Raw genomic sequence first — 13,447 nt, forward strand, 5'->3', positions numbered from 1 at the left:
CCAAAAATTGCTAATTTTTGGCCTCTTCCTATGAACACACTTGTATAGTGTATCACACGTCCAATTCCTCAAATATAATTCTCAACTTTGTACCAAAGGTACTTCTGTATGTCTCCTAAAATACTTGAAGATTTCATAGTCTGAAAAGTTCTAGACAAGAATGTATAGGAAAATCACCAAGTTGACTTGTTTAAAATTTATTTCAACACTGATCACAAACCCTAACTTCTAGAGCGTATAACTCCGAAAGTATAGCAAACCAAATTCCAAAAATTGAACCAAACGTTCTCAAAGATTCTCTTTAATGTGGTCCAAGATTCACTATTCAAAACATTGCAGAAAAATGTGAAAATGCCAAACTAACCTGTTGAAACTTGATTCAGGAGCATTCAGGAACCTAGACTTGGAGCATATATTTGAAATTATAGCGAACCAAAATTTGAAAATTGAATCCGATGTTCACCAAGATTTCGTCTAAACTTGGTCCACTTTCACGGTCTAAAACCTCACAAAAAAAGTTACAGCGAAAATGTCGAACTAACCTATTTGAGACAGATTTAAGGAGCATTCATAAACCCGATCTTCCTTTGGACATATCTTTGAAAATATAGTGAACCAATATTTGAAATTTGAATTAGATATTGTCAGATGTCTTCTTAGTATTCTCCAAGTTTCAACATCTGAAGCCTTCTAGAAAAAAAGTTATAGCAAAAATTCCAATATGACTTGTTTGATGCAACAAAACCATAGGATCATGAGCTTTGATACCAAAGCCCAATCAAGAGTGAGAAGAGCAATCACCAAGAGGATCAATCACTGATCAAAGACAAGATTCAATGGCTTCCACATCCTACTTCAAGTATGATGATAAGCTTCATGATAAGTCTGATTATCACCCATAGAAGATGTCTCTTGATTTGACATTAGAAGAGCAAGATGTGATGGATTATGTGCAGGGAAAGATTTCAGAACCTCCTTCTAATGCACCGGCTGTTGCTAAGACCAAATACAAGAAGGTTGAAGTCAAAGCCAAGAAGATCATCCGGGATTCTATTCATAAGCATTTTAGTGCTTACATTTCTGATTTGAACACATCAAAGGAGATATATGACAGGTTGGTTGGCATGTTCAAATCTAGCAATGCAAATCAAATTCTTTTCCTCAAGAACAAGTTCAAGGATGTAAAGAAAGGAAGAAATGAAGATATTCAATCCTACTTCATCAAGATTACTGAGATAAAAAATGATCTTCTTTCGATTGGAGAAGCTATTACTGATAGGGAGCTTACCCTCATTGCCCTTGGAGGACTCCCTTGTGAATGGCACGTGTTCAACACTACTATTCTTAACAACGACAAGATTCCAGGTTTTGAAGAATTGCTGACTAGGTGCTCTCAAGAAGAAACAAGGATGATGGAACTAGATATGGCTTCAAATAGGAATGATCCTACTGCATTCTCCGCTCATGCTAAAAAGAAGAACAATGCAGGTCCAAAGAAGCAATGTCAAGGAAGGCCGGGTTTCAAAAATGGAAGGAAGGGAAGATGCTTCATTTGCAACAAGTTTCGTCACTATGCTAGTGAGTGTCCTAAGAGGAGGGATACACCTCATGATGATGACTACCACAACAACAACAATTTCAGGGGCAACAATAATCAAAGGAATGGAAGATTCAACAACAAAGGAAAAATGAATGCTCCCGCTTCTCATCAAGGAAATGGTCGCCCTTCCAAGAGATCAAGAAACACCAGGTATGATGAATCTAATGTTGTTGATAACAAGCAAAAAGAATTCTATCTTATATCTGCCCTTTCTACTGCATCTCCTTCGGACACTTTGGGAAATTGGTTGATTGATAGTGGTGCCTCAAGGCACTTCACCGGGTATAAGGAAGCTCTTTCAAATCTGATTGAAAGGGATACAAATTTAGAAATTATCCTTGGAGACAATGCTACCTATCTCGTGAAGGGAGTTGGGAATGTTACTCTTCAATTGAATCAGGGTAACACCATTCATCTACAAGAAGTACTATATGTACCCGATCTAAAGAAGAACCTGGTATCTATCTCGGCAATGGAGGACAAAGGATTCAAGGTGGCATTCATCGATGGAAAGGTACATGTGTGGAATAAAAATTTCAAAGATGAATTTACAACAGGCTTCAGGGTTGATAGCTTATATTAAGTTGGAGGAAGCCCATTGGGAGCTATGTCTTGCGATACATCACTTCAATCTGAATTATGGCACTGGAAGTTTGCTCATCTACATTATAAGGCTCTATCCGATGCGAGGAAGATGGTGATAGGTATGCCTGAATTTAAGGTAGAACATGAAGGTGTTTGTCAGGGGTGTGCCAAAGGAAAGCATACAAGGGGACCATTCCCCTCAAGTGATAGCAAGACTACTGACATATTGCAATTGATTCATTCTGATCTATCTGGTGCAATGCCTGTGAACTCATTGGGAGGATATTTATATTATGCCATCTTTATGGATGATTTCTCTCGCAAGACTTGGATATATTTCTTGAAGAAGAAGGACGAAGTATTCTCATGGTTCCGTTCTTTCAAAGCTTTGGTCGAAAATCAAACTGGGAAGAAGATCAAAATATTGAGGACCGATAATGGAACCAAATACGAATCAAATGAGTTCAAAGATTATTGTAGAGAAGCTGGCATTAAGAGGGAGACTACTACCGCATATACTCCTAAGCAAAATGGTGTTGCTGAAAGGAAGAACTGTTCTATTGTAGAAGCCACTCGTGCCATGCTTCATGATCAAAGCCTTCCGAAGTTCTTATGGGCTGAAGCTGCAAACACTGCCGTGTATGTTCAAAATAGATGCCCTCATCAAGCGTTGGACTCCAAAACTCCCGAAGAAGTTTTCACTGGTAAGAAACCTGATGTTTCTCACTTTAGAATTTTTGGTAGCCTCGTATATTTTCATGTGCCAAAAGAAAAGAGAAGCAAATTGGATGCTTTTGGGAAGAAAGGAACATTTGTGGGCTACAATGAAACTTCTAAGGCATATAGAATCTATGTGCCTGGTCAAAGAGAAGTGGAGATAAGTCATGATGTCACTTTCGATGAGGATGCTACCCTTGGGAAGATTAGTAACCTTCCTCTTCCAAGGAAGGACAAAGAAGCAGATTCTGGCAAGCGGGGAGAACCGCAAGATGAGCAGATACCCGATGTTGAAGGACCAATGGATCCCATTGATCCACCCCCTCATGAGCCCTCCTCGAAAAGGAAACCTCATGGCTTAGGGAGACTCTCGAAGATGTTGAGAGACATGTTGCACATAGGGGGACATTTCTTGAAAGCAAGAAGCCGAATTGGTACCAAGGGTACTTAACTGCTATGAGCACCATTGTTCAATCTGAGCGTTGCACATTCAAAGAAGCTACCAAACACCAAGTTTGGAATGATGCAATGAACGAAGAGTATGAGTTGATTATGAAGAATGATGCCTGGGATGTGGTCCCTAGACCCAAGGACAAATCCATTGTCATCTCGAAATTGCTCTTCAAGATCAAGCATGGAGCTGATGGAAGTGCTGAAAACTTCAAGGCCAGATTTGTTGCTCGAGGCTTCTCTCAAAAGGAAGGTGTAGCTTATGATGAGATATTTGCACTGGTTGCCCTCTATACCACCATCCGTTCGATTATAGCCCTTGCTGCCTCGCAAGGATGGAATCTTCATCAGATGGATGTCAAGACTACCTTCTTGCATGGTTCACTTAAGGAGGAAGTCTATGTAGAACAACCTGAGGGGTTCGAAGTTCAAGATCGTCAAACACATGTATGCAGGTTGAAGAAATCCCTCTATGGGTTGAGGCAAGCAACCCGAGCTTGGTATGAGAGGATCGATAGCTATCTAATGAATCAGGGATTTACAAGAAGTGAAGCTGATCCAAACCTTTACTTTAAGGTTGAGAATGATAGACCTTTCATCTTGGTACTCTATGCGGATGACAGGTGCACACCCTCTTATTCATTAATGTAAGAGGGAGTTGGCTTCCGAATTCGAGATGAAGGACCTAGGACTGATGCATTACTTCCTAGGGTTGGAGGTCTGGCAAAAGCTAGGCAAGATTATCCTTTCTCAAGGAAAACATATTGTGAAGATACTCGAAAGATTTGGGATGGTGGACTGCAAGTTTGTGAATACTCCGATGGAGCTTCACTTCAAGAAGTTATACGAAAGTGCTACTGGGCCCGATTTGGGAAATCCTTCTAAGTATCATCAAATCGTGGGGGCCCTGATGTTCTCGGCGAACTCCCGTTCGGACATATGTTTTGCAGTGAATACATTGAGCCAGTTTATGGTTGAGCCTCATCACATGCATTGGATTGTTGCCAAGAATCTCTTGAGATATGTTCGGGGCACAATCACTTATGCACTAAGATACATTGCTGGGAATGTGAGCCTCCATGGTTACTTTGATGCAGGCTGGGTTGGCAGTGTGGTGGATCGTAAAAGCACATTTGGACGTTGCTTCTCTCTAGGTTCTGCTTCGATATCATGGATGGGCTAGAAGCAGAAGTCAGTTGGCTTGAGCACTGTTGAGGTTGAATATATTGCTACTAGTTTGGCCTCTTGTGAAGTTGTTTGGTTGAGGAAGCTCTTTAGTGAGCTGTTTGGACATGTGCTAGATACCACTGTGATCTTCTGCGACAATCGTGGGATTTTTCTTTCGGAGAATCCCGTGTTTCATGATCGTTCCGAGCATATTGATATCAGGTACCACTTTATCCGGGATATGGTACAATGGGGAGCAATAAGGCTCCAACACATTGGGACTGATGATTAGGTCGCCGATATTCTTACGAAGCCCCTGGGGAAGATCACATTCTTAACCTTCCGTGAACAACTTGGAGTCGTGGAGAGACCCTCTTATGAGGGTCCCGTATGAGATGGATTTTGAGCTCTGGGAGCTCTGGGGGGCTTGGGGTACTTCTTGGAGCGATGAGCAACCATAGGGTGAGTGGTTCACCTTCCCTTAATGGTGCGCGATGTATAGGGTGAGTGGTTCACCTTCCCTTGTGATACCCCATGGTGGCATATGCATAGGATGAGTGGTTCATCTTCTCCTGTGTCATATGAGCAGGATGAGTGGTTCACCTTTTCCTGTCGGCACTTGCTACCCATGCAGTCCAAGACTCATGGGAAGTACCTCTCATCTGGCCAATGAGCAGGGAAATGAGGATAGGGACCATAGTACTACCGATGGTCACATTGTGTACTACTATACTCTATTACTCCCTATGCTAGGATGTTGATATTGATCTGGGATCAATGGAAACTGACTTCGGGTCGGTTAAGAGTGGTATGACACACTCTCTATTATTGGAGACTGACTTTGGGTCAGTGGAGAATGATATGATACATTCTTGATCAATTCTTTTTTTTTCATAGTTCAGCAGAGTAGAGTAGAGCAAAGACAGTGATGGTACAAATTGTCAGACAGTTTTGCAGTTGAAGTTTTCCCTAGTTGAGAGGGAGTGTTAATTTTGGCAACTAGGGCCAAACTTCACATTGGACATCTCATATGCGGCAGGTCACATTTTTCTTGGATTCCTCTCTTCGAGAGGTGTAGGATTGATCTAAAGATCATCCCATTCAGACATGTACAAATGGAATTATGAATTTATTTTGATTATGGACAAATTGTTAAGGTCGACCAACAATCTCTTGTAGGCTCAGAAGCCCAACAGTCACGCCTATTCATCCTCAACGTTTGCCCATAAATACATGATGCCTCCTCATTTGGACACACTTCACTCACTCACATCTTCCCTCTCCTTCATTGATTGGGCACGAAAGTAAGACGCTGCTCTCCACACGTGGGAAGGGAAGGAAGGGTTTTCTGTTCCAGCCGTTGGCCAAATTTGACCAAAAATTGCAGAGGCTGTTTTGACTTGTATTGACCTGTTTTGGTGCGGTTTTGGGTGGAGGATTTTTGTTTTAGGAAGCTGCAATTCTGGGCACGAATTCTGAGGCAACTTTGACTCTTGTTTGACCAGCGTTCACTGTGATGGGGCTAGCTACAGAGTTGACTTTTGTTGACCAGGTTTGACTGGAATTTTTTCAGATTGTTTTTGGGCTGATTAGACTTGTTGGAGGCCGATGTTGACTGGGTTTGATCGAGTTGAATTGAGGAAGAAATCTGCCTTGTTGACCAACGTTTACTTTTTGGTTAGGGCTTTCTGTTTCTGCTGTTTGACTGATCAGATTTTCACTATAATTGGACAAGTGAATATTATACATTGTACTCTTTCTCTCTGCTGAACTTTTGAAGAATTATAAGAAGAATTGATCAAGGGTTTCTCCACATTGGGGTTTGTCCTTGGTTGGTGCAATATCAAGCAAGGGCCAACTTGGTGTGGAGGTGACAAATGACTTATTTTACTCAATATTAATTCTTTTTACATGATTCAAAAGTCCAATAAGGGTCTCTTTAAATGGACAATGACTTTAATGACTCAAGACAAAACCTAGAAGTCCTCAATGGGGACTTTGACCTAAAACATGATGACCCAAGCATAAAACCCATGCTTTAATAAGTCATAACAATAATAATAATTTTTTTTTTCTTTCTTTTAATGAGTACATTTCATCATGACTCAAATACAATTATGAAGACCAAACCTAGTTACATTCTTCAATACTCCCTCTTAACTAGGGAGGTATTCATACTTACATATACAAGTACATGAAAGATCTCAAAGCACATGAACCACGAAGAGTTTAGGAACTGACGATGCCACGGACTAGATTCCTAACCAGGGAAATCTATCCGGGTGGGACTAAGATGGACTAAAGTGTAACCCCCTCCTCCCACATCTACCCATGCAACCAACCAGCTAGGGTAAACATGCAATGAGAGGCCACTTTGATATGATTCGACCTTTTAAGTCACGTTAAGGAAGTTTAATTGACGGAAACACACCATACAAACATTCAACATCAGCATTAGGATCCTTAGGAACCAATCCAACCTTTTTGCCAACCAGCCCCTGGGTCCCACTAAGATTTTGGACCACTTGACCTTTGGACACTCTCATGCTATGGGCATGCCAGCGTCCAGGGACCTCTGGATGCTCTCACAAGCCTGCAAGCCAGCGTCCAGGGGTCACAGGCCTGTAAGCCAACGTCCAGGGACCATTTTGCTTAGTTTTGTGCCAGCTCCCCAAGATTGAAGCCACATTTTTAGGCCCAGAGCCCAGGTCATTGCCCATAATTGAATGAGACCTTCAAAACAGTAAGATAACATGGAAATAACAGTACTAATGCAATTACTTGAATAAGACCTTGACTGGACCCCTACTAGCCATGATAGGCATTTCGTCAAAGATATCATGCATATGTAATCTACAGGTGTAAACAACAGTTCTAAGCATAGGGGTGTCATACTTATTTGAGATTCGCTATGAGGCATTGCTTTCTTGTCACTTTAGCTGCAGTTTCATCCATTAGGCCATAGATACATTGTTCATTCATATACAAGTAAAAACATGATGAGAGCCATACATAGATATTGTCATAAAACACATACTTAACCAACATAATAGCAGTAGAAATACCAATGGAATCACAACCACATGATCCACATATAAACCGGTATAATACTCAGAGAAATACAAGGAGAAATAATCTAATATTGATGATGCAAAATCCAAACTTGGGATGGGACTTCCACGTTCCACCTGATCGTAGAATGGCTGAGCCAAATCTCTCTTCAACCATTCACCCCTGTGCCATATTCCAAGCATGAATGTGGGATATCGTAAAACACATCAATCCAAAACCATCCAGGGCTTCTAGATGCCAACCACCTCAACGCATCAAACAATGATTCCACCTCATGGTCGAACATCACAAAACCATCATCCGATCAGTCTCTGTCCAAGCCTTCCAGGGCTCCAAAGCATTTGTTCCAACCAAGGCTCTAGGACTAGTAACTTAACCCACAACTTTTACGGAGCTCCAGAGTGTTTGTCCAACCAAGGCTCTAAGACTAGTAACTCAACCCACCAAGGGCTCTAGAGCATTTTTCCAACCAAGGTTACAGGACTAGCAATTCAACCCACGCTGTTATAGGGCTTCAAAGTGTTTGTCCAACCAAGGCTTTAGGAACTAGTAACTCAACCCAAGCTAAAGAAACACGGGAACCAACCAAAACAAAACAATGAAATGAACCCACAATTTCCATGGCTATCCAGGAAATGATAAGGCTAGGCAAATCCACTGTCAATCCCAGCCATCCTCCATGCCAATGACATATCGTGACCAATAAACCACATGCATGTGCCATGCATGCCAAAACTAGTGAGGAAAACATACATGCAACTCAGTACCTGCAAGCAAAACCCTTTGTAGCTGCTGATCCCAATGCCCTCTTGCGCTTTCTTGCTCTTCCTTTGCCTTCTTCCTGCAAACTCCAAGTATGCCACACTCTCCAAGAGTGCTCCAAGAAAACTCTAAGTATCCAAGAGTATGAGAGGGAATAGAAGAGAGCTCCACCAAAATTGAACTGACCAACCTTCATTTACCAATCTTCATTGACCAAGCTTGCCCATTGATCCTCATAAGCCTTTTTATCAACGAGGCCCCTTCTTTCTTCATTTTCCATTATTTTCCTTCATTTACCTCCTCATATGCAACCTTGTGACCTTTTACCTCCCTTTTCTCCTAATTTCCATTATTTTCATAAATAAAATGCCAATTAATGCCTCACGCCTTTCCAAAACCTTTGCCATTTCCTTTTCCTCTGCCAATTTCCTTGGTTATAATAACAAAAATGAACACCCTCTAGGATGTTTTTCCCACCATTCAGCTTGGAATACATGTCCCATCAATCGTGGCCTTGTATATTTTTACATGTTTTTTTAACTAGGGCTGTTACTTAAAGCTTTCAGTCTCTCTAGGTACCATTAGGATTACTTACTAACCATCAACCCAGGGAACTAGGTGCGTAATGCAAAGTTAGATCTCTATGACCAACGCCACCCTCCCTACTTTGGGAACTAGACATCAACACATATGTAGACCGGATGTCCTCCCAGGGATTTTACACACACAATGCCCCAACACATCAAATCTCTCTCCCGATCAAACAGATCGGTAACATCGAGCATGCTTCCAAAACTTCGAGAGATTTACCTGAACAATCACAACCGCAATCAGTAACAAAATTTCAAATACATTAGTAAACACAAACCTTCGGGGCTTTTCAATCATCTTGATGCTGCTTCACAATTTATCACAGTAGGATTTAGAGGCTTCCCAAACAAATATTGACATAAGTTTCCTTAGTCATCCAACTTCCTTTCCTACTTCACTTGCAACAACCAAATCCTGCTTTCCTTCTTTCTGTAGCACCTCAATATGCATTCTCCAATTACTTCAAGGTATCCATCATGACTATAATATGCCCTCCCTCTCAGCTTGGGAGATATCCTTCCTTTTATCTCGATTCCCTTTTAACTTAGGGAGATCAACTTCTTTCTATAACATCGAAGAATCTTTCATGGCTTCTATCCTTCTTATTATAGTCATCTTGATCATCATCATTAATATAACTTCATCATGCTTATCAACCAAATCAACTTTACTTACGAATATCTTTAGCATCTTGAAGATTATGTACCTGCACAACTTAGACAACAAGTACAACCAAATACATATAGAAGCATGGACTTAATTATATCAGAATCATATAATAATGGAAGCATTAAACTTTAGACATCAAATACATAAACTTAGATGGGTTCATAATCAACAAGAGACACATACTTTTATACTTCAACTTCTTGCTAGGGTTTTGTCATAAACCCTAGACTTCATCAAGACTTCGAGCAACTCAATCAAGATAACAATCTTCATTATATCTAGGGTCTCAATATTTCTTCCAGAGATATGACATACTCTACTATAATATATTGCAAACCCTAGAAGCAATTCAAACAAGTATAGTTCTACAATGCATCCAACAACTTTAGAATTCATATGTTAGACTTCTACTAGGATTTAATGCAAACCCTAGATTCTATCTTTGAGATGTTAAGCCTTAGATGTCAACAATCAAAACTAATCACAACACAATCAAAGTTTTCAACTAAATGACCAACTTCTACTAGGGTTTGTTGTAAACCCTAGATTTTATCATCACATTTAAAACACTATCATCTTAGAAGATCAAATTTCTACTAGGGCTTAGTTACAAACCCTAGAACTTATCAACAAATAGATTAGCACATATACATATCTAGGATAATCATGCATGAACATATCATAACATATATAGGACAAACTCTAGACACAAATATCAATACATTTGAAGTCATACATATAATGATCTTGATTAGGCTAGGGTTTTGATCAGATAGAGAAACATACACCTATGATTTCATTCCTAGGAGCTTACTCTTGATACATAAGGGTTTTACTCATAAACCCTAATTTACCAAAACCTCAAGGTCTAGGAACAATGAACACATTACCATCCAAACCTAAAGGACCATTGTTTCCACAATAATACTAAAACTTCAAACATGACATTAACATCAAAACCCCAAACATCAAAAGAATAGTATTTTCTAGATTTCATCAGTAACACTAAGTAGACTAGGGTTTTTAACATAGCATTGACATACCACTTAGGTTAGGGTTTTACAGAGAACCTTTTAGGGTTCCAGAAACATAATGATTTTAGTGAGGGTAGATTTAATCTAATGATTAATCACCCAAACAAGAATCTCTATGATTCAAACGTCCTAGACATAACACTTGTTAGTAATGTAAAGCGGGTTTATTAGAATGAATGAATATACCTTTATCATGAAGAGAACAAGGCTTATGGTCTAAGACATACCTTTGAGTTGTTTCTTAACAAACCTTATAGGACATCAATTCCAATAGAACTTCTATCATGCTTTGTTTTATAAGATCTTCTCCAAAGCCCTTGATCATATCAGTAAGATTTTTCTAAACAAGGAAAATATACAAAGAAATGTCATTAGCATCTAATACAAACACGTTTAAATAAGAGAAGGAAACCAAATATAAAAAGGATAATACAAGGAGTAAGATACTTATCTTTGGAAAAATGGTGAGGGCTCCCTCTTAAACCAATCTTGAGGGATATCTATAACTTTAATAAAACAATTCAAAAATGCTTTTCCAAAGCATGCTAAATCTACAAGTACTATAAATCAAAGCATAAAAGAAAATAATTCAAAAGTTTAGAGTAGAAGGATAGAGTCCCTAAGAGTCCCTAGAAAATAAGTCTTTGACTTCAGATTCTTCCTTCTTGTTCTTCTTTGGTGGTCCTTCATCAACAACATTTGCAAGTTCCCCTTCTCTCTTCTTATTTCTCAGATTGTCAGGACAATCGCTTCTATAATGACCCATCTTGTGATAGTTGCTTGGAGTTCATCTCTGATTCTAGCTATTCTCACAAAGAAGGATGGCACAATGTCTTCTTTTTTCATCTTTATAGATCTCAGTTCATTCTTAAGAGTCAAGACTTGCTATTTGACCAAGATTCTTTATTGTGAATAATTTGGATAACACATCATACATCTCTTGAGCAGAACCTATGTTGGATATATATGGGATGAGGTTATCCTTTATTCCATCCACCACTAGTGTCATGACTCATGACCAATATCTCTTTTTCTCTAAACTTTGCCTTTTCTGCAACACTTTACTTTTCCTTTGCCTAGATCTAAGACTTTATTCTTCTCGAGGATGAGGTCTATCCTCTTCTTCCATGCCTTGTAGTTGGATGCTCCTTCTAATCTGTTTTCTTCCTTCATTGAGTTAGACATTGTCCTTGAAGATGGTATGCTTGACTTCTTATATGACCCTTTTGATGACCCTTATTCAAACTTCTTAAATCTCCTTATTCTCCTTTCAATAGATCTTCAAGCTGCCTTTTTCTTCCTTCTTCACCTTAGCTTTGATACCATGTTAGAAAATCAGAAAGGCAAAAAGATTTTCTTTATGTTGGTAATTACTTGTGATATTCTTATGTTCCTATTAACTTTCTTGAGTTCTTCTTTTATCTTAGTTCATTAAGCAATTACCAATAACAATAACACGAAGATCAAAGACACTAGATGTAGGCGGACAACCAGGGCAAAACCCCTATCTAGGGGAAAAGCCAATCAACATCTCTTTGTTAATAATTTCACGAGATTATCCAAGACTCCTTGACCTAGACACAGAGTTCCTGCAACCACCAAGTCAACCCTTCCCTTCTTTTGCAGATGATAACCTTTCAACAACAACTTCGACTTAAATTCAGCAACAGGGCTTCGACCCAACAAAACTAGAACCCAACAGTAGCCCAACAAAACTTTGACCCAATAGTTAGCCCAACAAAACATCGACCCAGCAAAAACTTCGATCCAGCAGAATCTTCGATCTTGTAGATACTTTGATCTAGCAGAATCTTTGACCAGTAAATCGACAAGTGAGAGAGAGAGAGACAACCCAAAAACTTTGATTTTTCTTCTCTAGCAAATCTCCTTCTTCTCTTGGAATTTCACACTTTTTCTGCCACCTTCTCTTGGACATCGAACTTGTGTGTGAGATGTCCTTCAAATGAATCCAACTACTTGTATATATACCTTTTTCTGGAGGTCGAATTACCCTCATCTAGGCCGACTTGATCAGGTAAGGGCCGACTTGGTGTGGAGGTGACAAATGACATATTTTACTCAATATTATTTCTCTTTAATGTTGCAAAAGCCCAAGAAGGGTCTCTTTAAATGGACAATGACTCTCATGACTCAAGACAAAACCTAGAAGTCCTCAATGGGGACTTTGACCCAAAACATGATGACCCAAGAATGAAACCCATGTTTTAATAAGTCATAACAATAATAATAAAAATTTCTTTTTCTTTCTTTGGATGAATACATTTATTTATGACTCAAATACAATTATGAAGGCTGAACCTAGTTACATTCTTCAACAATACCCAGATAAATAGAGCTTCCCCTGTACTGATATGTGTATATGGGATATCATGTATCTCTCTCTCTCATTTTAATTTCTTAAAAATGATTGGATGATATTCACAACACAGTTACATTCTCTTCTGCCTTGAAGCCATGTTCCTGTCACTGATAGTGATTGGAATCTCTTATGCTGATTTTGAATCAGCATCAACATTTAGAGGCTACACTGTAATTTGTACAATGCTTAAATAATTTCAATAACTAAAACAATCTTCAATGATGTTCAGTAATCCCCATGAGTTGTGTAATTCAAAACTACATGATGGGGATGGACCAGGATGGTAGGAACCACAGATAATTTTAATTATTCAAAAAAAAATCGATAAAATTACATTTAGCAGCAAAATACAGTATGCTGTCATTTTTACAATAATGTAGAATATGTACAAGTGAACATAGCTTGTGGATTCAACAAGGG

General features: G+C 39.2%; 1 protein-coding gene across 2 annotated transcripts in view; it reads left to right on the plus strand.

Moving 5' to 3' along the window:
* LOC149154739 (fumarate hydratase 1, mitochondrial-like) overlaps nucleotides 1-13,447 on the plus strand; it is a 178,545-nt gene that overhangs the window by 56,177 nt on the left and 108,921 nt on the right. The gene's annotated exons all lie outside the window — the stretch shown is intronic.

Source organism: Pinus tabuliformis, chromosome 9 (genome assembly GCF_031772625.1).
Source record: "Pinus tabuliformis cultivar Carrire ecotype Pingquan chromosome 9, CPIR1, whole genome shotgun sequence".
Lineage (NCBI taxonomy): Eukaryota > Viridiplantae > Streptophyta > Pinopsida > Pinales > Pinaceae > Pinus > Pinus tabuliformis.